Genomic DNA, 26,944 nt, shown 5'->3' with positions numbered 1-26,944 from the left:
TGTTCCCTGGCTCTGGCCTGGAGGAAATGCCCATGCCAGGAGTCCTATGCCAGGTGTTCTTGCCACTCGCCTGGCTCCCCATCCAGTCCACAACCTTCTGCCAAAGACTGAGGTCACGGCCACCTCCTCTTCCAAGCCCCGCTCTGTGGCTGTGCCAGGAGTTGGGCATTAACTCCCTTTCACTCCTTTGGAGAGGATGAATTATGCCGGGGCCGTGCTAACCATCATTTAGAGATTATTTTTGGAGACAGAAAACTCTTTAGCAGCAGGCGTGGGAGGTTACACAGCGACCAGGAGAGTGAGACTCCTGGATACTCCAAGCGGACCTGCCAAGAGGAGGTCGTCATCAAATGGCGCTCTGGGGACCGTGCTGACAGCCTCACCTTTGGAATACCCTGCGGCGAGCGTGCCGTTGCTCCAGCCAGGATGGGGCCGGCTCTGCTAGGGCAGGACTCGCCCTCGTTTATGTTGGGATGGTGCTCCAGGGCGGACCGATGGAAGGAAATGGGGCGGGATCCAGAAACACCTACTACCTCACCATGTTATCTCATCGCACAAGGGACCCAGTGTCAGGGAGACCAAGCGCCTGGCCCTGAACCTTTCAAAAGTCCAGCTCTTTTTAACCCTTGGCTGCAAAGTACTGTCTGGCCCCTGGACTCCCGTAGCTGCCTCCCACAAGCTTGTTTTTCCATCTTCGTGATGAGAGCTGCAGCCACAGGCTTTCAAAGCTGCTCAGAGTCCCACTACATGCCGCGTTTCTACCCTGCAAGCGCTGATGGGGGGCACGCCTGTGGGACATGCTGACAGGTCCTCAAGACCACCGAGGAAACCTCCTTGCCAGCAGGACAGGCCTTTATTCTTTTTAATTTTCAGTGAGTTTTAAAGTTGGAAGGACCCTTCGTGATGGTCTAAGCCAAAGACTAACGTTCAATCATAAGAATTACATACCGTGTCTGTATTGGTTTGCTGGGGGCTGCCGTAATCCCAGACTGGGGACTTTAACAATAGAAATTTATCTTCACAGTTCTGGAGGCCAGAAGTCCAAGATCAAGGTGTTAGCGGGGTTGGTTTCTTCTAAGGTCCCTCTCCTTGCCTTGCGGGTGGCCAGCTTCTCGTTGCGTCCTCACGTGGTCTTTCCTCAGCGTGCATGTGCCCCTGACGCCTTTTTGTGCATCCCGAATATCCTCTTCTTGTAAGGACATCAGTCACAATGGGTTGGGGCCCGTAATCATCCCTTTAAAGGTCCTATTTCTCCAAAATACAGTCACATTCTGAAGTACTGGCTGTTTGGGCTTCAACATAATGAATTTTGAGGGGGCATAATTTAGCCTATCACGGTGTCAAGACTCAGTCCACAAAGACAACTGAAATGTAAGTTTTAGAAGAAATGGTACTTATCCTTGCCATGTGTGAGGCACTTTGGTGTTAGCTATTGGGTTCTGTTTAAAAATAGAATTCTATCCTATTAAAAAATAATGCTGGTCGTGACCCACCCAAATGATTTCACAACCCGCTTATGGCTGCAACCTGCAGTTTTTCAGACTGTAGTCAGGGCCAAACACTTTGCGGCTCTATTTCAGCACTGATCTCGGGGGAGATAAGCCAACGGTGACCCAGGCCAAAGCCCTTATCTTAATGACGGGGGAGCTGAGTCAGGCGTGGGCTCCAGCAGGCTGGCCCAGGGAAGATGGGTTGTGTCAGTGGCCCGGGGCTGAGAACCCACAGGTTTGGGCTTCTTCTAGAAGGGAGAGTGACAAGGCGAGGTCAGGATAAGGGGTGATGGAGAGTTGTGTCTGAGACACAGTGTGAAAGGTCAAAATAGGGGAACCAAATCTGTTCCCATTCAAAGAGCAAGGGCAGGGCAGAGAGGAGAGGGAGCCGCAAAGAGCCAGACTCCCAGCAGATGCTGGGCCAGAGAGACAAGCCAGGGACCAGTGGCCTGAGAGCATCCTCAAAGTCAAAGCTTGTCTGTGTTGGGGGCAGTTGGGTGGCATGGGGTCAGTCCCTGCATGCTGTGGACTAGTAGAAGAAATGTCCTAAATCTACTCTCTCTCATTACCTTTCTGCTAAAGGACAAGGAGGAGTTCTGGCTGAGGCCAGAGTCACAGGACATCTCATAACTGGACAGTGTCTTGACACTTCACACGGAAATGCATGGGGAAGCAGAGGAAAGGAGGCTGTAGCTTCTGGAACATCACCAAAGTATGTCACACTGCGTGGAAAGCCATTCCTAAAATTCTGAAAATGTCATCGTGCTACTTTCCCATTTACCTTCCTAAAACACAGAGGTAATTTCTTCCATCATTTGCTTGCATGTACATTTATTGTTTATTGTTGGAATATACAGCTATTCCTTCGGAACAGAGTAAAAATTCTTTAACGTGGCATTTGAGATTCAGAGTCCTTCAATACCTTCCTCCAAATTAAATCTTTCCAGGTTCTCACTTGTCATTTAGAGGCCCCCCCCCCCCGCCATTTATACATAAGCTGAACACGATTGGAATAGTGCCAGAATATGGTGCTCTGCTTTCTATTTTAATGATTAAAAAATCATTATAAATAATATCGTACATAAAAAGAGTATATACTGCTTTTTAATAATAAAAACAATTGCAAAATAAATCATACCTAAAAAAAGAGTATAAAAGAGCATCTGTACAGTTGAAACAAGAGAAATAAAATCTACCACAGAGCTTAAGACACAGACCCTTGGGGCCGGCCCCGTGGCGCAGCGGTTAAGTGCTCACGTTCCGCTTCAGCGGCCCGGGGTTCACTGGTTCGGATCCCAAGTGCGGAAATGGCACCACTTGGCAAGCCATGCTGTGGCAGGCGTCCCACATATAAAGCAGAGGAAGATGGGCACGGATGTTGGCTCGGGGTCAGTCTTCCTCAGCAAAAAGAGGAGGATTGGCAGCAGTTAGCTCAGGCCTAATCTTCCTCAAAAAAAAAAAAAATAAAAGAAATAGACCCTTTGGAACTCATTAGGAACCCCCTGTGTGCCCTCCCCAACTGCACGTCACCAATGATCACCCTGAATATTGTCTTAACCATCTTTTGCCTTACTGTATAGTTTTCCATATAGTCTCTCTTTTTAAATTACATTTTATAATTGTATATTCCTGGTATTTAGAAATGCAATTGACTCGTGTATTGATTTTGTCCAACAAACACAATAAACTCTTCTATTCTAAAAATTGATCTGTAGGTTCTCTTGGGTTTTCTATGTAGAGAGTCTTAACACCTGCAAATAATGACAGCTTTGATTGTTGGTCTCCAATCTCTTCCATTTTTATGTCTTTTTTCCTTCTTATTGCACTGGCTAAGCCCTTTAGTACATTACTCAATAGAAAAGGTGAGAGCTGGTGTTCTGGTCATTTTTCTGATCTGAAAGGGAATGCCTTGAACACCTTTATGTATGATTTGCTGTAGGTTTTGTTGGTGCCCTTTCTCAAGTTAAGGAAGTTCCTCTCATTCTTTGTTACAAGTTTTGTTTTGTTTTGAAATCGTGAATGGATGCTGAATTTTACCAAACAGATCTTTGCATCTGTAAGCACGAATGTTTGTTCTCGCTTCTTTAATCTGATGCTATGGTTAATTACATTAATGGATTTTAAAAATTGAACCAATTTTGTATTCCTGGGATAATCTCAAAGTGGTCACAATGTATGATTCTTTACACCTTTTGCTTTAAAGTATTTTAAGTTCTTTACAGTATTTTGATTGGAATTTTTCATTTCTATTTACCCTGGAAATTGAACTGTAGTTTTATTTTCTTGCATTCCTTATCTGGTCTTAGTATCAGGCGTAAGATAGCCTCTGAAATGAGTTAGTATGTGCTTTCACTTTTTCCATTCTTTGGAAGAACATATACAAGGTAGAATTATCTGATCTTTGATGTTTGATGGAAATCAACCTTAAGGATTTTTGGGTCTTGCATTTCCCTAGTGGAAGAAGTCCAGCAACTAGAAGGTTTTCCGTTTTCATCTCGAAACAGTTTTAATCTGTTGTAGATTTGTAGATATGTGTCCATCTTGTTGTTTATTGCCATGGAATTGCTTGTAATATTTCTTTGTTATTTGTTTAATTCATACAATATTTAGTTACATTCCTATATTCCTTTCCATTCCCAATTTTGTCGTATTTTACCTTTTTCTTCACTAATCTTGTCCAATGTTTGTCTACTTTATTAACATTTTCAAATAATTGATTTAAATTTTGCCTATCATCTTTATGTTTGTTTTTATGTCAGCGATTTCTGTCCTGATATTTGTTTTCTTCCTTCTATCTTCTTTGCTGTTTTTTTCTAATTTCATATTTTGGTTGTCTAACTCACTAATTTTGAGGCTTCTTTTCTACTTTAAGCATTTCAGGCTACAAATTTCCCTCTAAGTACCATGAAGGTAATACCTACTATTTTTATTATATTCATTTATAAATATTTTCTAATTTTCATTTTTATTTCTTTTTTGTCCCATGAATTATTTAGGAATATGCCTTTATAATTTTAAAACATTTTAAGTTATCTTTTTTGTTATTTATGTCTAACCTAATTATGTTGTAATCAGAATATGTGCTCTGTATGATACAAATTTTTTGAAGTTTGTTGAGGATAGCTTTATGATCAATATGTGGTCAAATTTTATAAGTGTTTTCTATGTGAGAAACATGTATATTCTTCGTTCGTTAGGTGTGATAGCTGCTTGTTGTATCACTTACTTAGAGAAGCTGTGTTAAAATATTCCATCATTAAGGTAATTCATCAATTTCTCTTCGTTGTTCCAGTAATTCTTGCTTTATATATTTGAGGCTATTAGTAGTATTTAAATTTAGAATTTTCTTTTCAGGTTATTATTTCCCTAATGCGTTTTATTCCATCTTTTGATTTCATTTATTCTGTGTCTTTAGGTTTTACAGTTATCTCTTATAATCATTATATAGTTGAATTTGGTTTTTCTATTTTGTTCAGACTGATGGTCCTCATATTTTAGGGGAGACTTTCTTTCCATTTCTATTTAGTGCAATTAGGATTTATGCCTACATTTTTACTATGCAATTTATATTTGTTTCATCCTCTTTTATCTTCTCCTTTTGTGCCTTAATTCAGATGGAGTGCCTTAAAATCTGATCCATTGTTTTCCCTCTAATTGTTTTAAAGGTATATAGTCTACGTCTGTTCTATTAATGGTTATCTTAGCTATTTCAATATGCACATTTAAGAATGTCTAAAGTTTATCAATATCTCTATTGTCCTCTCAAATAATACACTTTTTCTAGGTTTACTACTTTCTGGAAGCAGATGTACTGTGAAGTTAATGAAACATGAGTTTTAGAACTCTCCATTTGCATAGACTCTTTCCAAGATACTGCACCTCATTTTGTTTTTTAAATTTAGTATTCTTTTGTTGGAGGTCCTCCAAATTTTGTAAGTTTAAGATCTCACAGAACCAGGATTGGTGCCTGATATTTCCAAGTCGTTCTGTGGATTTCTAGCTTCTGTGCCAGCTCAGCATTACATTTAAAGGTGTTTCTTATGTTGCACCTGTTGTTGTATTTGTCTCAGTGAGGAGATTCATTCAGGGGATCTAAACAACCACACTGCTGTAGCAGGAACTGAGATTGTGAAATTTGCACAAAGACCTCTGAATTCCTAAATATCTCTAGGCAGGAATCAGGCTAAGAAAGCTACTCAACTGCAGATATGGCCATTTCTTGTAGAAAAGAAGGGACATCAAAGAAAGTGTATCCAAGTGCTTGCGAGAACAGTGAACTAGCAGCCACTTTCTGGGCTTGGGAAGGCCCATGACTGCAGCCTGGATCTGCCCCCTTGAGTGGCTCCATAGTTGTTCTCAGGGGCTCCTGGAGCTGCTCCTCCTTTGTTTTCCATCAACGGCTGATGGGGACACAGCTGGAAAGAGAAGTCCATCCTGAGCTTTCCTTTCCTTAACATCAAATAAAACAAACAAAACATTAAATATGAATAAATATGAATATTTGTCCATGATGTCATATCTTTTCAATAACTGAACAAAATACATTTGAGTGGTTTCCAGAGTCAATTAAATTGTATATTTAATTTTAAATATCCATAGCTCTCTTCACATAAACAATTACTGGAAGTGTTTCATGAAAATTGATGTGGCTTAAATAAAAGTTGGTCTGGGTTAAGAGGGTAGAAGTAATAAGATGAAGTAGGGAATGTGCACTTCAAGGTCCCATACGTCTGCCAAAAGGGTCTTAAAGATGTTTCTGAGGTTCTAAGCAGCCAGTAAGAATAAGAAAACATGATCATGTGACATGGCTTACACTGACCTTAATATAAACAAACCATGACAGCTATTCAGGAGGCACAATTCAGCTTATGCTGCTGAGACTTGAGACTCGTGTCCCTGTGGCCTGCAATTGAGCACTCACTGTGCTGGGCGGGGAACAGCATCCTTTATCAACATCCTCACGGGCTCAGCAGCTGGGAGTTGCCCAGGCTGCCTCTGAGTTTGTTTTGCACGCACCTGCGCTCTAACTGTGACGTACAGGCGCGTGAAAGGAGCTCCCGGGAAGGGGGCTTAATCCTTCACCCAGTCCTGGGGGAGTAATATTTTCTCTATTTTTTTTATTGAGGTATAACTGACATATAACATTGTATTAGTTTCAGGTGTGCAACATAATGATTCAATATTTGTATACATTGTGAAATGATCACCACAATAAGTCTAGTTAACATCTGTCAGCATATAAAGTTAAAAAAATTTTTTTCTTGTGATGAGAACTTTCAAGATCTACTCTCTTAGCAACTTTCAAATATACCATACAGTATTATTAACTATAGTCACTATGCTATACAGTGTATTCCCAGGACTTATTTATTTTATAACTTGAAATTTCTACCTTTTGACCCCCTTCACCCATTTCTCCCCCAGCCCCTCCCCTCACTGCTGGCAACCACCAATCTGTTGTCTGTATCTATGAGCTTGGCTTTTTTCAGTTTCCACATACAAGTGAGGTCATACAGTATTTGTCTTTCTCTGTCTGACTTATTTACTTAGCATAATGCCCTCGGGTCCATCCGTGTTGTCACAGTGGCAAGATTTCATTCTTATTTATGGCTGAATAATATTCCAGTGTAATTATGTATATCGCAATTTCTTGATCCATTTATCCGTCAGTGGGCACGTAGGTTGTTTCTATATCGTGGCTATCGTAAATAATGCTTCAGTGAACGTGGAGGTGCATATATGTTTTCGAAGTAGTGTTTTTACTTTCCTTGGATATATACCCATAAGTAGGATTGCTGGATCACATGGAAGCTCTATTTTTAATTGTCTGAGGAACCTCCAAGCTGTTTTCCATAGTGGTTGCATCCATTTACATTGCCACCAACAGTGCACAAGAGTTCCCTCTCCTCCACACCCTCGCCAATGCTCGTTAGCACTTGTCTTTCTGACGACAGCCATTCTAACAGGTTCTGAGGTGATGTGTCATTGTGGCCTTGATTTGCATTTCCCTGGTGATTAGTGATGTTGAGCATCTTTTCATGTACCTGTTGGCCGTCTGTCTTTTTTGGAAAAATGTCTATTTAGATATTCTGCCCATTTTTTAATTGGGTCGTTTGTTTTTTGCTATTGAGTTGTATGAGTTCTTTATATATTTTGGATATCAACGCTATATCAGATGCATGATTTGAAAAATTTTCATTTTTCTGGTCAGTTTAAATTTTAAGCCTAAAGTGATGACATTTTCAAGGCTTTATTCTCTGATACCTGGAGTGAAGCTTGTCTTCATTGCCTTTTAGTTAAAGAGCCATAGGTATAAATGCTCGGCCAGACTGAAACCCAGACTCTGTCTCTGGAGAGCTGGACAGCTGTTTGACCAGGACACCTGCCTGAAGAACAAGTCATCCTGTCTGTCCCACCTTCTGCCAGCTTTCATCATGTGCGAATAGGGCTGCTGAATCTCCTCCACTGCATGGGAAGCTGCCTAAGGGTTAGGCCTAGGCCTGGCTTGTTCACCATCTGTACTGGTTTGCTGGGGCTGCTGTAACAAAGCACCGTGAACTGAAATGTATTGTCTCACAGTTCTGGAGGCTAGAAGTGTAAAATCACTATGTTGACAGAGGTGGTTCCAGGTCTCTCTCCCTGGCTTATAGATGGTCATTTTCATGTTCACATGGCGTGCTCCCCATGTGCCTGGCTTCCCAAATTCATCCTCTTTATATAACCACCAGTCTGATTAGATTAGGGCCCCTTCTAATGACCTCACCTTAACTTGATTACTTCTGTAAAGTCCCCATCTCCAAATAAGGTCAGTTTCTGAGTTATTGGAAGTTAGGACATCAACATATAAATCTGGGGCGGGGTACATAATTCAACCCATAACATTATTATATCTCCAGTTCCTAAAAGTGTCAGGCACAAAAGCAAATTAAAAGAATATTTGGAGAATTAATGAGTGAGGACGTAAATTGGGATTTATTTTATCAATAGACAGAGGGTGTTCCAGGCCCAAGATTTTTACATTATAGCAATAATTCTAGGCTGGAAAATGTAGAATAGGTGTTACTAAATGCTCGTGTTAGTCATAAAAGCCTTAGTAAAGCTTAGCAAAGGATGTGTCACTTTAAGTTATGTGAATTCCTGATGAAGACTCCAAGATCAACCAGTTATAAAAAGTACCTCTTGGGACCGGCCCTGTGGCCGAGTGGTTAAGTTCGCGTGCTCTGCTGCAGGCGGCCCAGTGTTTCGTTGGTTCGAATCCTGGGTGCAGACATGGCACTGCTCTCAAACCACGCTGAGGCAGCGTCCCACATGCCACAATTAGAAGGACCCACAAAGAAGAATATACAACTATGTACCGGGGGGCTTTGGGGAGAAAAAGGAAAAAAAGTAAAATCTTTTTTTAAAAAAAAAGTACCTCTAAGTAAATGAGTGAGTGGAACCTACACAGGGTCGTTGCTCAAACATAGTTAAATGTGAGAGGAAATCTTCCAAAAGTGATGACTGGACTTCAAATGGCTAGTATTGATCTGGCACTGAAACGCCCAGGTAGCTAGCCAGCCTCATGGCTTTAAGACGAGCGCATCCGAGAAGCCTGTTCTCCATTCTCTGCATTGTTGGGGCTGAGAAGTTGGCAGTGGGAAGGCATTCTTTATCCATACCCCCACCCCCAAAATGACTGTGTTCATTATTTTCTGATTAAAATGGCAATGCATTGTAAAGAAGATGTCAATTCTGAAAATTAAAAAAATATATATTCCTCAAAACTTCTGGAAGTCCATGACAGCAACTGCTACGGTTAAGATATATATAATTCCAAACACTTTCAAGATGCATATTTACCCTTTATATATGATATATATTCATCCAAATGGGGTCATACATGACACACTGTTTCATCACTTGCATTTTAAGCTTAATAGAGCATGACATGAACCCACACAGAGCGACAGCAGCACGCTGAATCCATGAGGTACCACCGCAGGATGTGGCTCTCGCCAGTGCCCCTGCTCTCTGCTGAAGGACGTGCCTCATTTCTAGCTTTTTGCTACTGTAAATGCTATTAATTCCCCTTAGGTACACATTTGTATGATTGCTGAATAATTTCCTGATGTTAAACACTCAGAAGTAGAAATGAATGTGTTTTATCCTAAAGATTTTTAAAAATATCCTTTGGGAATGTTGGGCCCATCGTCACTCTCACCAATAGAGCATGAAATTGTGTTCATCCACAACATTGGACGTTATTCTTTTAAAATTTTGCCTATTTGATGGATAAAACTGACAACTCACTGTCACAACAATTGTCAATTCTTTGTCACTTCTTTGATAACATGATGTGTTTATTGGCCACTTACCTTTTTATCTTTTCAGTTTCTTTTCCATTGCTTTATTAATAAACATTTTAAATTGTTTCCAGTTTTTCTTATTATAATTAGTATTTTAGAGAGCATCTTTGCGTATGTGAATTTTCTTGTTTTGGAATTATATCTTTCAGAGAAATTTCTACACAAGGGATATCTGGGTTAAAGGAATTGACTTTTCTTGTGGTTCTTAACGTAAAATGATTTTCAAAAGGATTAACTAAGTTTATTCAAGAGTATATCAGCTTTATCACCTTCTGATTAGCTTTAGACATTATGAAGGGGCAAGAAAAACAACTATTTTTCTCTGCTTTTGCACATTTTTTCCTTTCAAAATGCATTCTTTTGCATTATTTCTTTAGCAATTTTCTCCCCTCCATCTTCTCCATTGTCCCTTTCTGAAATTGCTGTTCTTCCAATTTTGGATGTATATATTTTTTCCTTTTGCTTTGTATTTTGTGAGATTTCTCCCTCTTTATTTTCTGGAATGCCTAATGAATTTGTTGTCCCGGCAATTGTGTGTATCTCAAGAGGTCTTTCTGTTTATTGTTCTCTTTTTGTGGTACCTTATTTTTGCTTTAAGTATACAGGACTTTTTGTAACTTTTGCTTCTTCTTATTTAGCTTTTTCATCTATCTCTCTATCTGATGTATTTGTACTTAAATCCTTTAATTATTTTGGCTTCTGAGGGAATAGATCAAGATATCAGTGCTATTATTTGGTATTAGGCTGTTCATGCCTTGCGTTTCTGGAAGGTTCTGCATTATTTGCAGGCCCCATGCCCTGAGGGTAATTTTCACAAGGATACTGGAAGAGAGGAATTGATGGAGCAGTGAGCACGCTAGAGTTCCCATGATCCTCTATTCCTTCTTTTGTTCACTTTTGAAACATTTGTGTGTGTTCACAGAAGCCATGATTAGTGTATTGGTTAGAGTTTGCATTTTGCCACAAATAACAAAACCCACTAAAGAGGAGCATAAACACATTACAGTTTTGTTTTGTTTTTTCCCTCATGCACTGGGTCCTGGCTCAGAGGCTTGGGGCTGTCAGGACCCCAGGTGTCTGAGATTCTTGTGGCTTTTCCTAATTGGAAACAGACAGTCTTGTTTTCTGAGTAGGAGGAGGAAGACGAGATGAGGAAGAAGGTGCAGAACTTAAAACAGAAAACAAAACTTGCCAGGAAGCCCCTGCAGAGGCCTGCTCCTGTCTCATTGGCCATTTAAACGGTTCTTTTTCCCAGCATTCTGAGAGCTGGAGGGGATCAGGTGACACCGTGACCGTAGCAGATGCTGGTCGCTTCCTGTCTATTGCCCATTCTTAACTTCTTACAGATAATCCTCAGATTATTGCTTAGTCTCGTCTTTTTCTTTTCTCCTGATGGCTATTTAGGGCCTTTGCGGGAGGCCCATGAATTACCTTATTTTAAACCCCCCTAGACCTGAGGACACAGAGACTGTTCACAGTTCTTGGAATTTCTTTGGCTTCCAGTCAAGAACTCAGTCAAACATAAATACTACTTCTTGAATACTTACCACATGCCAAGCACTTTTCCAAATGTTTTACATCTATGAACACATTTTGCCCCACAACTGCCTTGACGGCTAGATGCTATGATGATGCCCATTTAACTGATGAGGAAATTGAAGCGTGTGGTGGTGAAGTAACTTGCCCAAAGCCACACAGGCAGAAAGTGAAGCAGGGAACTGGGGCGGACGGGCAGGCAGGCAGGCTGCCTTCTGGGCTTGGACTCTCCTGAACCGTGTCGGAAAGTCATGAGTGACTTCTACCAGCAAATCTGAATTATGTGATGAGAAGCGATAAAAAGCAAACAAAATATACAACATCTGAAGCCTGGTCTTTAAAGGGAAAGATGACAGTTGTTTGAAGCGGGGGGCGCTCAGGGAATGTGTGAGCTGAAGACTGTCTACGCCTCATTTCTCATCAGTGCAGATCAGGTTAAAAACATAATCATCTTCTTCCTCATTCGTTCTGTGTTTGTGGAAACTTCACCGTGATCAAAGCTGTCTTAGGGCAAAGGGTGAGCCCTTCTGGAAACCGAGCTTCTGTGAGGGGCGGCCGTTTCTCCCCAGCCCAGGGCTGTCGACACGGGGCCTGGGGAGTGCTCTTGGGTTCTCCTTTGAAGAAATATGGCCATTATGCAATCCTGTCGCATGGCCCGGTGTGAAGACAGTGCCCAGAGGACCCAGTTTCAAGCTCATTGGAACCCGTGAGACCTCAGTTTCTACATCTATAAAATAAGGCTCATTTGGATTCTGTGGAACCAATTTGCAAAATCAGCGGATTCTGTGTAAACCTAGATGTGCTTTCTTTGCAGACAAATGGGGTTGGCTTTTTCTCGCAAAGAAGTCTTTTGGTCTTTGCCGAGAGCCAAGCGGGCAACTCCAGAAGCCTGGCTTAACTTCATTTCACTCTCTGGTGCCTTCTTGGTTCCCAACTTTCAAGTCGGGCATTTCTCATTTAACAGTTAAGGAGGACTATTTGGGGTCTCAGAGGGAACTTTAGAAATGTGGGTCATGCTCCAATGCTCCATGAAAATGTACAGTCCCAGGAGATCTGACTCATGGTTTTTCCTTTTAGCCGCCTCATCAGACCTCTGCCCAGCTTCTCCAGTCCCTTTCCTATTGGAAACTCACATGCCGTCTATTTCCAAAGTATATCAGTCAGGATAGGCTAAATTTTGCTACAGGAAAAAATCACCTAAAAATCTCAGAGGCTTTCCACAAAAAGAGTTGATTTTCGGCTCTCACAAAGTCTGCAGCAGATCTGGGCGACCCCTCAGGGCGCTCTCCTCCATATTTAGCAATTCAGATGGCTTCCTTCCTTCAGCCTCTCCATCTCAGCACTCCTCTCTTGCAGATGAAGAGAGAGTCAGAAGGTCAAGCATCTGTAGTTAACGGCTTTGGCCCAGAAGGAACATGACGTTTCCATTCACATGTCTTTGGTAAGAACTAATTACATGGCCATATCTAACTTACAGGAATAGAATTTATAATCCTCTGTGCAAGTGAAAGAAGAGAACTAGATATTGGTGCACATTAACCATGCTGACCATATAGACGGAAGCTCTCTTCGTTAGAAGAGTTAGCTCTGTCTACCCTGTGAGCTTGTATGTGTCAGTCAGCCAGACTCAGGGTTATGGAGTCTTGATGAGGAAGGAATTTGGAGGCCATAGTTTAATTATCCCAGGTCAGGATCCTTGGCATCAGTCCTAACAAATGACCATCACGTCTGTGGTTGGCCACTGCCAATGATGGAGTCTCACCACCCCATGGGCCGGAAAACACCAACTGAGACAGTTCGGTTGGAAAATTCTTGCCTGTGCTGAATTTGGGTATCTTCCTGGCACAGCCAGTTCCCAGGACGGGTTCTCTCCCCATAAATAGTGCTGGCTCTGTCCACACCAGTTCTTCTGTGATCTTTCAAATGTCTGAGGACATCAACCTGTCTCCTTCCAGCCTAGGTTGCACAGCCTTAGCTTCCTCCACCAGCCCGCAGGTGACCTCCAATTTTTCACTATCCTGATCACCACTCTGTGTCACCTCCTTTGAGTGTGGAACTCAGAAGCAAGCACCGTTTTTCTACAGTCTGACCATTGCCAAAGAAAGGGTTATTTCACTGCTCTCTTCTGGACTCTGCAATTCTAGCAATGCCACCTAAGATAACATTAGTTTTCCCAGAAACCACGCCACACTCTGGCCTTATGTTCCATCTGGACCTATTGGGAATTGAGGCCTGAGACTTACCCCTCTTCCCTTCCAGGGTTCTGTCCAGTGGTGTGTAGACAAAATGAGATGAAAATAAAAATGAAGTCTTTATTAGTGGTTGGGCATGTGTCCCAAGATTGACAAAAGGCAGATGTCTTTGATCTCAACTGTAACAGAGAATTCGTTTTGGTTCTCCAAGGCTCAGAGGTGACCTCAGCTCTGTCCATCCGCAATTAAAGATGACTGGGAAATAGTGTAAGGCTGACTGAACTCTCTCATTCATTTTAAGGTAAAGAAGCTAAACACACATGGGTGTGTACACACATACCAGAGTAAGATGTGCAGTGTGCCTACAAAAGACAAGTCCTGAGCCATGACCATCTATACTTAGGAGAGAAGGAAGAAGAGAATATTTTTGCCTCCTCTACTGGCCATGAGGCAGGTTGTGAAAGAAATATGTCAAAGAGCCAAAGTGGCCCTGGTCCACTAGTTAAAGGCTCTCGGTGACTATACTTCCTTTCCACTTGGCTTCAGACCATTCCTCAACTTAACAGGATCATTTCGAATCATGAGTTGATGATCCATCAGAGCAATGACACCCCTGGGCTTTGTGTTATTAACTTCTGGGTTATCCAAGTTACTTATCAAGAGAGGGACAGTTACAAAGAAATCAAACACACATCTTAATGTTTCTAACCGTGTTGATACTCCTTGAGTGTCATTTTAGCTGTGAATTAATGTCGTGTAATGCAAGGGTAAAAAAACAAGTCTTTGCATAAGTTCTGCTAAAATTTAACCAATAGAGAAGCCCAGCCTAAGAGGAAATGAAGGTGGTTTGTCATGGCTTGTTCTTGGTGAACAAGAATCAACGTGTGGGCTCACCTTCTTTCGTAGGTATGCTACCATCTCCTATTTAATGGTTCCACTAAGAAACTTTCCAAGAGGCAGCATCTTATCTTTCAGAATCTGCCGTTTTCTTCTTTGCGAGCGCCAGGACATTTTATCCACCCATCTCTTCACCAGACTCATAGATTTTTTTGAAGTTCAAAAGGGTTTGTTCAGGAAAAATGCTTATACTTGTGCATCTTGGATCTAATAAAAAGGTTATTCATCTTAGGAGTTTAACAAACCATAAACATTTTTATATATTAACAGCCCACATTTTCTCTAGCTATCCATTTCCAATATAATCTTTCACAGTTATGAATATGATGAATTAAAAATGTCCTAATATTTACACATTATTATAAACCTATTTAATCAAACTTTCCAAACATTTAATTAAAAGCACAGGTCAACTATGTAAGATTCTCTTTAAGGTCTTACATGCTTTGTAGTGAAGGCTTATAGTAATTGTTCGTGTCTCAGGCTCCTCTCTGCCTGCACACATGGGAAGAATCTCTGATGCTTGCAATTTGGCATAATCCTTTGGCTAATTCTGGCTAATGGGCTGACAGCAGAAGTTCAATGTGCCTCTTCTGGGCCAGAACACTAAATTGCCAGAACAAGACCCTCCAATGCTCTTTCGCCTTGTCTTAATGTGTTTGTTATCTATTGCTACAAATTATCCCCAAAACTTAGTGGCTTAAACCAATAAATATTGATTATCTCACAGCTTCTGTGGGTCAGGAACTCAGAAACAGCTTAGCTGGGTAGCTCTGGCTCAGGGTCTCTCCTGAGGTTGCAGTCAAGATGGCGTCCAGGGCTGCCATCATCTGAAGGCCCAACTGAGGCTGGGAGATTTGCTCATATGATGGCTCACTTACGTGGTTGTTGGCATGAGGACCTTAATTCCTCACTGACTGTTGGAAGGAGGCCTCAGTTCCTTGCTGTGTAGACCTTTCATAGAACTGCTTGAGTGTCCTCACAATATGGCAGATGGCTTCCCCCAGAAGGAGTTATGCAAGACAGAATAATGTGGATGTCACAATGCCCTTTATGAGCTGACCTTGGAAATCACAGTATTCCTATTGCAACATTCTATTCATTAAAAGCAAGTCACTAAGCACAGTCCACTTAAAGGGAGGGAAATTGGTATCCACTTTTTGAAGGGAAAGGATAAAGAATTTGTGGACACCTTTTAAAAACCATCACAGTCAGTGACAGAAGAGGCCACATCTTCCAGATGATGTAACTGCAAGGCTCTGGAGCCTTGATCGGCCTGGGTCCCAGAGTGACTTGGTGGAGCAGAGCCCTTTGCTGAACGATGATGAATATGGAGCATAAGAAAGAAGAAAATCTTTGTTGTGTCGTCATTAGGATTTTGAGACTACTCATCATCACAGCATAACCTAGGCTATTCTGACTAGTGGTCATTGTAAGACACAAACATAAACAAAATCACAGTGATTAACATGTAAAAGTGGTCACACAATTATGAATTCCCTACATTTAAATGGTTGTTATTGTTCCTTATGGTATTCCCAAGGCTTCATTTGTTACACCCACGTAGGGCTTCAGTAATTGTCATACACTAATAACTTTAGCAGACCCCAATCTAATTGTGTGCATATCTATCATTTCGGAAGAGAAGCGGTCACAGATGCTGATCCAGGACAAGTTTGTGTAGTCTAAAGTGATCCAAACCAAATCGCTGGCTGAGTTCCTTTAGATAATGAAGTCCTATTTGTTATATCTGGGCTTTTAAGTCCCTGCCCTTTCAAATCTAAAATTCAGACATTTAGTTTTTCGAAACTTGGTGTCTTTCCCAGGAGTGATGTATTTCTAAAAGTTTCTTATGGTTGGCAATATCTAAACTATTGTCCTGTCATTATGATAAATTGGTCTACTCTATAAATATTAATTGGAAACTTATGCATGTGTTATCAATATTGCATTATAATTAGTAGGGTCATCTTAAGGTTCCATCTACCGGGGATGAGAGATGGAGTGTGTGCAACATTTGGCTAATTAATCACCTTGGAGCACTCTGTCAGAGTCTCTGGTTAATTGATTGCCGTGTAGGACCGCAAGAGCAGTCAACTGCTTGACTTTCTTTCCACCTGCTTATTACACGATCTAGTACCCACATCTGAGGGATTATTGTAGTTTATTTATAGTTCCTTGTGTTTATTCTTTCTTATCTACAGAGACAGTGAGAAATATAACTCTATACTTTTTCAAGAGACATGGGTTTCGTAGAAAAAATAAATACAAACACTCTTCTACTTAATAAAAGCAGTATAGTTAAACAAATCTTTTGCACACGTTATGTTAACTTCCCTCTTGAGTATTGTTATGAATTCACGGTCTTCCACAAAGTCAGCTTGTTTCAGGTAACCTTCATTATTATTTTCCTTTTCATGATCCATTTGTTGATGGGGTCTCTTCAAAGTGACTCCTTTGTCTTGTCAACAGCAACCTCACTGTCAATTTTTATTTATTGGCATTAACAGCACCTTCCATACTCATTAATACTTTTCCTGCCCCAAGCTCTGAGAACCAGAGTCCTGATTCCCTTTGGTGGAAAATAGGACTGAAGACAGAAGTCTGGACCGAAGGGCACACGGGAGCTATGGCAGGCCCTGCCGCTGCCTGGCCTGGAGCTGATCTCACCTTCCTCTTTAATAACTCTGATTGAATTCAGTGACAATGTGCTCAGCTAGACATGTTCACTGTCACGGACCCTTGCAGCTGAGGATGGCCCAGCCTGGCCTGGTCTGGACCACCACCATGTCTTGCCTGGATGATTGGAGTAGACTCCTGTTCCCTCCTTGCTCTCCTCACTCCATTTCTCTCATAGCATACAGAGCAGTTCTCTCACAATGTAGTCCAGGTCAGAGCACTCTTCTGCCAACTCTCTGGTGGCCTCCATCCAACGAAATAAGAGAAACATCTGTACAATGGCCTCCGAAGCCCCTCACCACCTCTTCATTCTTTCTGCACATTATTCTCCCTCTTGCTCACTTTCCTCTAGAACAACTGGGTTTTTTGCTGCTGGTCCTTGACAGCCCAGCACATTGCTGCCACAGGACTTCTGCACTTGCAATGTCTCTGGAGGGAGCTGCCGAAACACTCTTGTCCCAGTGTCTCCGTAGCTGACTGCTGTCTCTAAAGAGGCCCTCCTCTATTTCTGCCCTCTCCTTCTCCCAAGACAGCTCTGTTTTTCCCTATGAAATACATCCGCATTTGTTTATTCTCTTCCTCCAGGTAGAGCTGAGCCTCCAGATGGTCAGGACTTGTCTGCCTTGTTCCCTGCTCTGTTCCCAACTCTGAGGACAAATAATACCCAATGTATAGGAGATCTTCCATAAATATTTGTTCAATGATGAATAAATAAATGGATGAATAAAGCTGCGGCTCTCAATGTTTTTACATTTGAGGCATACTTTGAATGCTCAATAGCAAGCATAATGATCGTCTCCCGATGTGGTCCGGGTCGTATGACGCTTTGGCCAAGACTCCGCCACGGCTTCCATTTCTACAAAGTAAGAGCAACATCTGCACGGAGGCCTCCACAGCCCTGTGTGATCTGAATATTGAAAGCATCTTTCAAACATAAAAATGAATTAAATGCCTCTGCTCTTTTCCCTCAAGTATCCACCTCATTGTTGTGCAGCAAAGCAGCAGTGTGTAGGGAAATCCTCTATGTCCTGTGGGGTTTGTGCTCCTCAGGTACCGTTCTCCCACAGCCCAATGAGCGTGCTGCCAGCTGACACGCTCCAGGCCTCGCATCTCCCACTCGCAGCCCCTGTGCCTGGTCCACATCGCGGCTGTCCCCGTGTGCCGGTCCTGTGAGCTCGGGTGCCTCAGCAGAGAACCACCCACATGGAGAATGACCCACAGGCAACGCTCATGCTTCTGTTTTGCTCCCTTGGACTCCTCTATAAAGATCCAGGGAGCGTAGCAAGACCGGAGAGTGCAAATGAGAATGAGCTCAGCTTGGTACATCTGTCTTTCTTTCATTTTGGCCCACACTCATCGGAGGGGGCTGACATTCCAGCTTAGTGTTAGGGAGTGTGGCCCAACAAAGACTCCCAATGGAACAGGAGATTTTAGGAGCCAGTGAGTTATCTGTCATGGCAGGTATTCAAGTACAAGCTGAAGGACAGGTTAGAACGGCTACCAAAAGAAGGCAGACTGAGAGCAGGCCACGCTGGGTGCTCAGTCAGCTTCCCATCCTGGACACCAGGTTTCTCTGGACTCTTCTTTCCTTGTCCATTGGCTGAGCTGACCGGTGGTGCTGGCCCTTGAGAAATCCCGGAAAAGCCAAGGACCTGCCAGATCACCATGGGCGCATTCTTTTCTTTTTTCTTTAAATGAACAATTAGAATATTGGAGGGTGCTAGAAATGTGTATCTTGATTGTAGTGGTCTTTTTTTTTTTTGAGGAAGATTGGCCTTAAGCTGACATCTGTTCCAATCTTTCTATTTTTTTCTTCTTTTTTTCTCCCTGAAGCCCCAGTACATAGTTGTATATCCTAGTTGTAAGTCATTCTAGCTCTTCTACGTGGGATGCTGCCACAGCATGTCTTGATGAGCAGTGAGTAGGTCCACACCTGGGATCCAAACCAGTGAACACCAGACCACCAAAGTGGACTGCACGAACTTAACCACTTGGCCACCAGGCCAGCCCCCCTGGGCATGCTCTTAAACAAGAGCTACCGTCATGTCTTCTGCAGGTTTGTTTGCTGACAGCAGTGGAACAGAGTGCAAGGAAGCCAGAGAAGTGTACGACTCGATCACATCACATCAGCATCGCAGGGTGGACTCGAAGTTAAGCTACTTTCCAAATCAATAAAATGAGTTTGATCTTTCCATCACTTCTCAAGAATGCCTCACTCTCCATCACTTATTCTAGAGGGTTGATATTTAAAAATTATTTTTGGCATTTGTCGATAGACGTTCCGTTCAGATGTTACCCAAAGGTCCCAGACCAGTCAAAATGACACGGAAGGCTCAAATAAGTCAGATGGCTTTGAAATGAGACTAAATTGGTGGTGAGTTTACCCCGCGTCTTGAACAGGGTTTTATTTGCTGAAAGCAGCACCGGCAGTTTGAGCCCGTCCTCAACTCTCTACTGGCCAAAAATATTATTTACATTTAAAGAAAAATAATCAAATGCTTTTTTTGGTGCTTACACTAATTTTTCCTCTGTTTAGACTGAGGTCAATACGGCCCTGTTTTCAACCAACCTCCACAGCCCAACGTCCAGGTCTCATCTCTAATTAAAGAGATAGGACCAATGGCATTTTTAATTTCTTTAAAACTGCTCAATAAACAAACGCATATTTCAACAGCTAGCATTCTGTTTATCCTGAGCTGTTCCTCCCCCACTTTTGAAACCTGACATTCATTCCAGTTGGACGGGATGGAGATTCTGAGTTGAAAAACAGTGTCTTTTTTAGCTCGTCCAAATTCCTACAGAAACGAACAAAGTGGAACCTGGGGGTTCTTGGCCAGAAGCAATCTGTTGATGGGGATTAGGACCTGATGTTCTTCTTTCAGTTTTTCAACTTAAATCAAGAAACAATCTCTGGAAACTACCGTGGCAGGAAAGGTGGAAGGAATTATTTCTTTGTCACAGGGTCCGGGATGTCATATTTTAAATACGCACAAGATAGGCGCTTACAAAGGAGTTTTGTTTTAGCATTGTTCTGGAAGCCTGCATGAGCTCTACCACATGAGCCCACTGGTGCTTGCCTTCCTCCCTGTGCTGGAAAGATGATTTTGGAGATTGGGGCTGGGGCAAGGGGATTCTACAGAAGGAAAGAGAAGAAAATTTCAGTTGGGTATACATATTTCACTGTCTCTGCTATTTATTTTGTGGAAGATTGTATTTTCCAAAGCAGGGTGCAACAATATCATCCGCCCTACGTGCTCTTCTATGATGTAACTTTGACACCCTCACATGGACAAACAGGGTCCAAGTGCCCTCCTGTTGAATCTGGTTGGCTTGTGGAAAAGAATAGGGAAAAAAAAAGGCAATGTACCTTCCCACTTATTTTCCGGAACACTATTGCTGGAGGCCTGAGCGGCAGTGAAAGAAGTCTGACAATCCTGAGGCCGCCATCTTGTGAGGAAGCCCAGGTGACATGCAGAGACCACATGTAGGAGTTGAGTGGAGGGGTCATCAGGTGATTCCAGCCTCCTGCCATCAAGTCACCTGCGCCTGTCCCAGGCTTCTCAGCAGAGGCAGAAGGCCTCGTGGAGCAGAGACAAGTCATCCTACTGTGTTGTGACTGAGTTTCAGACCCACAGCGTCCATGAGCCTAAGAAAATGATTGTTTCATGATACCACATTTGTGATGGTTTGTTACCCAACAAAGATGACCGGAACGCCTTACTTAACTCTGACAAAGCAGCCTGCCCTCAACACCACCGTGTGCCAGGGCCCATGCTGGATACTGTGACTGTCACCCAGAACATGCCAATCTAGCAGGGACCAGGCATGTGAACAGATGTGTTATGGGGCCACGTGTAAGGGCGACCCTAGAGGTAGCACCCAGTGCTGTGGGAACACAGGGCTTTGGGTGAGGGGGGCTGAGGGAGCGGGTAGGAGACCACCCCATGTGGAGAATCCCAAAAGGCGTCTGAAGGAGACGACGTTGAACTGGTTTTGAGCAGGATTCAGTCAGAAGAAAGTGAAATAGTTCTAGGTGGAGGGCACAGCCCACTTGTAGGTACTAAATCACGGAAGACTTGAGATGGAGAGGAAATAGACATGTCCCTAGGCTCCAGCTCAGCATAGATCGGGAGAGATGAGGACAGCAGAATGCAGCAGCATTGGGTATGGCTGGATCACAAAAGGCCATGGTACGAGGCCGAGGAGGTGAGCCTCGTCAGTGGGGCACGGCAGAGGATGACGGGGAGGGAGAAGAGTGTGCCCTGCATTTCTCCAAGGGAGCCTGCGTGTCAGGGAATAGAACCTGGGCCCAACCCATTTCCTGCCTCCTTATGGACACGCTGGAAACTCCAGCCAGGCTCTCAGAACCAATGCTACAGCCGAGACTCCCGGCTCCAGCCGCTCTGGCCCTGGGGGCCCATGGGGGTGGCACCGTTTTCTCCTCGGCAGTGACTGCGTGGACACATCTGCCTCTCAGAAGGGCCTTCCCAGTTGTGTTACTTCTCCAAAGGAACAGAGGGCTGGTGTCTAGGACTGCTCAACAAGAGCCACCAGGACATTTTTGTCCCCAGGAGCCTGCTCCCTGCGGCTGGCAGTGGGGTAGGCGGCCTCGGCCAGCCTCAGGCAAAGGCCCTGCAGAGCCTCTCTGCCCTCCTTGCCTTTTAACAGAAGCCGAGGCCTCCTGCAGGGCCCAGGGCTGCCCGGAAATGCTGAAACCCATCGTCTTGAGGCCCCTTGGCTTTGAAGCCTGGGGCAACTGCAAGCGTTGCGAGCCCCATGCACCTGAATGATGACACGTGCATTCATGTGAGAAATTCAGCATAATGGCTGATTTACGTTTATGGGGGAATTGTGAGTAAACTCACATTTATGAGCAACCCCGCTAAGGTTCTCTCAGCTGCAAATCCTGGGCCATAAGCCCAGATACTCAATAAACCTCAGTTTCCTAGAGTCGCTCACCCTACAGGGCCCAAGACTGAGTAGCGGCAGATCAGGTAAAGCCTTTGCTGTCGACCTGGTACAGGACAGAGAACAATAAATATTCACTGTCACTATTATTCTCCACGTTCCCCGAAGTCCGCTCCACAAAGCAGCGTCATCTCCATTTTGTACGTTAGCCCCCGAGACTGAGACCTTGCCTGGGGCCACAGAGCTCTGAGTACTCGAGCTGGATTCAAACCCGGGTCTCCTGGCCTCCAGGCTGGGCATCTGCTGGCGGCCGCTGCCTCGGTGAAGCTGCTCTTGCCCTCTGCTGGGACTCTGTGGCAGCCGCTGGTGAGATTTTTCTCCAGCCCACTTTCTATCCCGCAGCTACAGTGATCAGAGGAACCACCACGTCACACCTCCCAGGGTGAGACTGAGGCCCCGACCTAGAGCAGTCACATCCATCGAGACAGAGAGGAGAGTGGGGGTGGCCAGGGGGTGGCAGGAGGGGGAGGCAGAGTTGTTGTTTCGTGGGTGTGGAGTTTTAGTTTGGGAGGCCGGAGAAGTTCTGGCGATGGATGGTGGGGATGGTTGCACAATGACAGGAATGCACTCAATGCGTTGAACTGTGCACTTAAAAACAGTTAAAATGGTAAATTTTATGTTATGTACATTTTACCACACAATGAAAGATGCGTGCCCTAAAGGGAGAGGCCCAAGTGCCTTCATTTGGGACAGACAACCTTCTCAGAAAGTCACGTAGTCGGGCTTCTGCATGCCTTCCATCCTCATCTATCTGTCAGTCTGTCTGTCAGTTCTGTCCTGGACTTCCACTCTCTCTGGTTTCCTCACACACCATTTGTCCTTCTTTTCCTCGCTCAGGCCTGTCCTCTGCCTGGGACTCTCCTTAATTCCCCCTCCCCTAATTTCTTCCAGAAGACCTGGCCCAGGCAGGGAAGAGTCAGGCACCTTTCATCACCAGGCCTCAGGGTCGACCCCAGCTCTGGGCTCTGCCGTGTTTGGGGCCCACCCTGCCGAGGATTGTAATGACCGTCTCTTGTCTCTCTCCCCACCATAGGGGAGCCACCCTACGTTCTCCCTGCGGCTCCAACTCCTTGCACCAGGGGCTGGCCATGTCCGACAGGCTAAGTCAGAAGCTTCCTAGTGGCAGACAGCAGGACAGTGGGCCTTGGGCCATGGAGCAGAGGTCTCAGAGGGGACTGGCCACCGTGGTGATGATGGCTACTCCTTCGGGCAGTGACAGCACATGGGGACGGTGGGGGCAGGGCTTCCAGGACAGAAGAGGCATGGGTGGACCACAGACAGGGCCTGGAGGAGAGAGGGATGGAGGAAGGTGTGAGGTGTGCCTGCCCCTTCCCTGCAGGATCAGTGGCTGAGGTGTGATCCGGCCCCATGCCCAGGCTGGCCCAAGCCCACCGTGCTGGTACCTCCAGGGGGGCAGGCTTGTCAAGTAGCTGCACAGGGTCCTTCCCCCAGCAAAGCTCTTTGGGGGCAGTACAGAGGGATCAGGAGCATGAATTATGGAGCCAGCCTGCCCAGGCGGAAATTCTAGCTCTACTGCTATCTGTGTGACCTTGAGCAAATTGCTTAAACTCTCTGTGCCTCAGTTTCCTCAACAATGAAATGAGGATAATAATAACTGCATCCTAGGGTTGTACAGTGCCAGACCCATAGAAAACACTATGTAGATCTTAACTGTTATAATTGTGATTCTGCTTCCAGCATCCCCCTGAGAGGCCAGCAGGGAGAGTTTTGAATTACCATCATGTAGGTGACCAAGCTGAAGAGGTCATGTGATTTGCCACCTTGGGGACAAAGCCAGGTCATTGTCACCTTGGGATAGCTCATTTGACTTCTCTGAGATGGTGATGGCCAAGCTGGCTGTGCAGAGGGGCCTGGATCCTGGGGCCATGGGCAGCTCTCCCGTCCTGTGCACAGCGGTCACCCATGTTGAGGGCAGCTTTGGGGGTCTAGGGCTGGGAAGTGGGCCTGTGGTTGGGGACAGCAGACACCTCCCTCCCTCCTCTGTGCTGGCTGGCATGTGCGGTGTTGGGGCAGGCAGGACCGCTTAGAGCCAGAAGATAAACATATTAACTGAACTTTCCATCTGTCATTTCAGAGAGTCATTTACTGCCTAGCTGTGGTTGGAAAAATTAAGTCCTTGTAATTTAGAGTCAATATTTCTCGCGGAATCATGTTAGACGGGTTGGCGAAGCCCGCAGCCTCTCAGCAGAGCCGCCTACAATCAAAACAAGTTTGCTTCGACGGCTGTCCGCTGCCCTGCCCGAGGCCCAGCCGGCTGGCTGTCCTGTGCTGGCCCCCAGTGCTGCAGCTAGGCAGGCCTGGGCACCCTGAGCCACAGAGGTGGGGGCAGGAGGAATTGGCTGTGGGAGGAGCTCCAGCCCCTTCCAGCCTCCCCCTCTCTGTTCCCGTGAATTGTTGAGCTGGGGCTGTCATGACAGGCTACCGTAGACTGGGGGCGTAAACAATAGGCATTTATTGTCTCACGGTTCTGGAGGCTGGATGTCCAGATCGACATATGCACAGGGTTGGTTTCTCCTGAGGCCTCTGTCCTGGGCTCATAGCTGGCCATCTTCTTGCTATGTCCTTGCGTGGTCTTCCCTCTGTGTGTGCGTTTGAGTCCTAATCTCCTCTTCTCATAAGGACACCAGTTGCATTGGATTAGAGCCACCCTAATAGCCTCATTTTATGCTAATTACCTCTGTCTCCAAATACAGTCACATTCTGATGTCCTGAGGGTTAAGGCTTCAACACACATGGATTTAGGGGTGACACAACTGCGACCATGACATCCTGTAAGCTGTCCATTCCAGACTGGTTTATTCTCATTCAATCCAGGAGAAACCGAGTTTGTTGGTTCCATTTTGTAGAGGAGAAAATTCAGGCTCTAGAAAGGCGGGGGTCGCCCCCAGCTCCCACAGCCAGTAAAGGCAGATGGTGGACCCAGGGGCGGGAATTCCAGTCTGTGAGTTTTACATCACAGCACAGCAGTGTCCTCCTTACAGCCCCAAGTGAGTGCGTGCCAGCACTGCACAGGGTCCTCAACGCTCCAAAGGCTGCCAGACAGAATGACAGGGACGCTGGCTTCAGCTTAAGGCAGATCCGTCCAACAGTGAGTGAAAGGAGGGCTCCGGGCAGCGAGCTCTCCATCCCTAGCCAGGGTCCAGCCAAGGCCCCCGCCTGAGTTGGGATGTCATCTTCAGTGATGGACTCTTCCAATACACACACTACTCCTGCTAGACCCACAGATTTATCCAGCTTGGGGGTCTCCCTCAGAGATTGTCCTGTTCAACCTGGTTTCACTAAGTAAGCCTTTGGGGCCTACTAAATACTGGGTGGTAGATCGTTTAGTTAAAAAAGATGGTTAAAATCACAGCAGGCTGTTCCGGAATCAGGAAGGCTCAGCCCCAGACCTGAGGTGGCACAGCGGATCTTTTAGGACCAGCCAACCTCCTCCGTTTGAGATGGGGAAACTGAGGACTGAGTACAGCCCAGACTTTTCAGACCTGACCTGTGGCTCAGGCTCTGGGTTTGGCCCAGCCGTGCGGCCCGCTGGCCGTGGGGCCACTTTTGACGTCCCTGGCGGTCTGGCAAAGGCTATTGTAACTGTGTGGGTGAGGCAGTGGGTGGAGGTGAGATAGCATCCTTGCAGGCCCTCCTGGACTCTGCCTCATCTTCCCCTGAGCAAACCTAGGCAGATCAATGGCACGGATCTGCAGTGGGATACCCAGGAACAAAAGGTTTGTGGGAGTGCACCGACAGCGCATGGTGGTCTGGAAAGCCGTCTTCTCTGAGGGACCGTACTCCGTCCTGCATCCGCCCCGTCTGTGGAGCTGGAAACTGAGGCTGAGAGAGATTCAGTGATTTGCCCAGACCCACAGCCAGCAAAAGGGCAGGACTGAGACCAGGGTCCCCAGCTTGAAGCCCAGGACAGTCTCTGGGACTCAAAGTTGCCTTCTAGGTCCCTACACGGCTTCCCAGCTGTCAGGGAGGTGGGTGGGAGGACACCTCTGAGTGACGGCCTGTGAGCCTTCTGGACAGAGGCCACGCAGTTTATTTCCAAAGAGAGGGGAGTTCTCTGACATCCCTCATGTCGTCAACCGTCAACCAAGGCCCCAACGCATCTGCTGTCACTTCCCCACTACCCACTGCCCTCTGCTTCCTCCGATGGGTAAGAAGAAATATCAGCGTGGCTGCCTTGGGGGTCCAAGGTCTGCTGGCCTCTGTGGGCGGCGCTGCCCTGCTGCCTAGGCCCTGCTTTCCCCAAATGCTGCCTGGCACCCTCCTCCTCCTGCCTTCCCCCTGGCCCTCCTCGCACATCCTTACGAAGCCACATGGGGGAAGAAGCGCAGTGCCTGCGCATTGGAAGGCTCCTGTCCCGGCTCGGGGAGGCAGAAGGCTCCGCTCTGACCACTAACTTTGCATGTGTGAACTAAGGACTCTGCTAACAGCGTGGCTCTTTGCAATGTCCAGGACAGCTTAGTGTGCCCTGCTTGGAGGCTTCCCCTAGTTGTGTCCTGAATCTGATCACCCCAGAACGGCAGATCCCTGTTGTGGGCAGAACTGGAAGATGGCCTCGAGATTCCCGTCCCCGGATTTTTATAATTTCCTCCCCTTGTGTGTGGGCAGGACCCTTGAATATAATGCCATATTGCTCCTGTGAGTTGCTTACAGTATATGGCTAGAGGGAGTGTGCAGATATGATTAAGGTCCCCAAGAGGATGACTTTGATTTAATAGAAAAGGATATTGCCCTGGGTGGGCCTGACTATATCAGGTGAGCCTTTAAGGACACCGGCAGCAGCAGCCCTCCCGCTGGGCTGGGAGGGGGCAAGAAGCCA

At 45.3% G+C, this 26,944-nt stretch overlaps 1 long non-coding RNA gene across 1 annotated transcript; it reads right to left on the bottom strand.

Annotated features, from left to right (window-relative positions):
- Nucleotides 1–5,691: 5,691 nt before the first annotated feature.
- On the bottom strand, nucleotides 5,692–15,489 carry LOC103557655 (uncharacterized). Its single transcript, XR_011539184.1, has 3 exons — nucleotides 15,342–15,489; nucleotides 14,458–14,667; nucleotides 5,692–5,939 (listed from the first exon to the last, which is right to left on the bottom strand). It is a non-coding gene; the product is annotated as an uncharacterized lncRNA (long non-coding RNA).
- Nucleotides 15,490–26,944: the final 11,455 nt, after the last annotated feature.

Source organism: Equus przewalskii, chromosome 1 (assembly GCF_037783145.1).
Source record: "Equus przewalskii isolate Varuska chromosome 1, EquPr2, whole genome shotgun sequence".
NCBI classification, from domain to species: domain Eukaryota; kingdom Metazoa; phylum Chordata; class Mammalia; order Perissodactyla; family Equidae; genus Equus; species Equus przewalskii.
The sequence above is the reverse complement of the archived record's forward strand: the minus strand, read 5'-3'. Positions and strand labels throughout refer to the sequence as shown.